Raw genomic sequence first — 2383 nt, forward strand, 5'->3', positions numbered from 1 at the left:
TGCACCCACCCTGTCAGGAGCTCCCTGCCTTCCCTCCTTCATGCCACCCCTGGGTACTCTATGGGAAACCCGGTCTTCTGATGGGAGCAGGGTGTCCAGAGATCCCTGGTGAGGCTGAGTATGTCCCACAAGGGACAGCTGCACTGGGTCCTTGCTGGGGGCAGATGGTGTGGGGGTGGATGTTGTGGGGGCAGGGGCATGATGGTGGTGGCGTGTGGGGTATGGTGTAGGGTGATGGTGGGGGTGTGGTGTGGGTGGGGATTGTGTGGGGCTGTGTGGGTGTGAGGGGGATGGTATAGGTGGGATGCCATTGGGATGATGATGAAGGGGGATGGTGTGGGGGTCGGGAATGAGGGGGGATGGCGTGGGGGGCCTGCCGACACAGGGCATCCACATTCTCTCAGATGCACACGGATATGTCTACAGATAAAGGCGACCTCAGTCTGGGGTTTGCTGTGACACCTGCCCCTGGGGCCCCGTGTGGTCAGTGAAGGGCGCTGGCTGGACCGGGGGCATTATCTGGGGATCATCATACTATGTATGTTTACAAATTGCAAATTGTCTCAAATTAAATGCATAGAATTTAGATATATATAAAACACCGAGTGTGGGTGTCTCCCTGACCCGTCCGACCCTCACTGGATCGATGTGTGTCCTGCTCCAGCCACTGCCATGCCACCTGGCCCCCAGGTCCGGTTACTACCCCCCACGGGCCCCACCGCAGCCCCCTGCTTTTCAAGGGGCTGTCCCTCACCCCTTTGGGGTTCAGCTCCCATGGAAACCCCTAGAGGCGCCAGCGTAGTGACCTCCGAAGCCCCGGGTTTTGGGGCACGGTGGTCATCCCCGGCACCCTACCATACAGTGGTGTGTTGCTGGCTGCTGTTGCTTCCCCCGGCCTCTTAAGCCCTGTGTTCCCTATCCAGAAGCCTCTGGGACTCCCCTGGGGCCCTGAAGCCCCCTGACTCAGCAGCCACACTCCACCCCCTAGCAATCCCAAAACATGATTGGCTGCCGAACGTCCTGTTGATATCCAGGTCTATCTGCATGATGTCCCTGGAGGAGACAAGGCCTCCTCCTTCATTTCCTGCAGGAAAACCAGGGAGGAGGAGCTGGCATCAGGGACACAGACCACGGCCTGTCCCCAGCTGCCATCCTGGGCAGGGAGCCCTGAGGCCACCATGGGAATGTGTCCTACCGAAAACTCCTTTCTTCTCCTGGGAGGCCGGGGACAGCCAGAGTGCCGACCGTGGCCGTGGGACCTCTGTGAGGGCTTGTGCCAAGCTGCTGTTGGCGGGAGGTGACTGAGGGTCAGCCTGGGTTGGAGGGGACAGGGGATCAGCCCAGGTGGGGAAGGGACATGGGGGTCTTGTGCCCAAGATTCTGAATCAGAGAAACAACTAAGGAGCCGACACCAATGCAAACACAGGAGGGTTGATTTACAAACTCGAGCTTGGGTCCAAGTATACCCCACATAGTGGAGCAAGGACTTGGACCCTGAGGTGGGTTTTAGCTTAGTTTTAAGGGCTGGTCTCAGGGACCTCCAGAAGGGCTGGAGCAATTCCTAAAGTTCTGTTTACATTTTGATATGAGGCCTTCAAGGGCATTGAGCTTTGTTCTCATTCTAATATGGGGCTTTCTGGGACCTTAGGCTGTAACGTGTTTTTTTTCTTTGTTTCCTGTAACTGAAGAAATGTAAATTTTAGCTCTTATTCACAGGGTCCTCGGATGGCAGTTCTTGTGCTAACAGTGAACTTAAAGTGGAACGGCCTCAATTTTCTCAGCCTCCCCACAGAGAAGTGACTGAATTTTAAAACTCCAAATTTTAGGAGCTGCCCTGGTGAAGCCCTGTGCTCTTCCTGCCTGGGAGGGTGTCCTCGCACTCCTGGCCTTTGCTGGTCTGTCCCAGGAACGGGGCCCTGTGACTGCACAGGGGTTTGCAGCTTATGGCCACACAGGGAAGACAGCTGGCCCGAGTACCGCTGCTCTCAGCCGGGTTCCTGCTCCTGTGCCTGAGAACAGTTGGCGCCACTGTCCTTGGGACCCTTGGGATCCTGAGCCCACCCTGTTTCTCCAGGGATTGCCCCCTACTTCTCCACCTGAACACCTTAAGGCTGGTGTGTCCCCCACTCTAGGAGACTTCTGAAAGTTCAGATTTTGTGCACTGCTGCTTATAATATTGTGCATAGACCCTTCAGTTGGCTCTCTGCCCTTGTGGGATCCGGGGTTGTGTCTCCCCAAGATCAACTGATTGATTGTTTTTAAGATTTTACTTTTCTGTAATCTCTACAGCCAACATGGGGCTAGATCTTGCTACCCCCAAGAACAAGAGTCCCATGTTCTTACGAACAACACCAAGTCAGTCAGGCTCTCTTTGATTGATTGA

The sequence above is a fragment of the Canis aureus genome, chromosome 10, assembly GCF_053574225.1.
Source record: "Canis aureus isolate CA01 chromosome 10, VMU_Caureus_v.1.0, whole genome shotgun sequence".
Classification (NCBI taxonomy): Eukaryota; Metazoa; Chordata; class Mammalia; order Carnivora; family Canidae; genus Canis; species Canis aureus.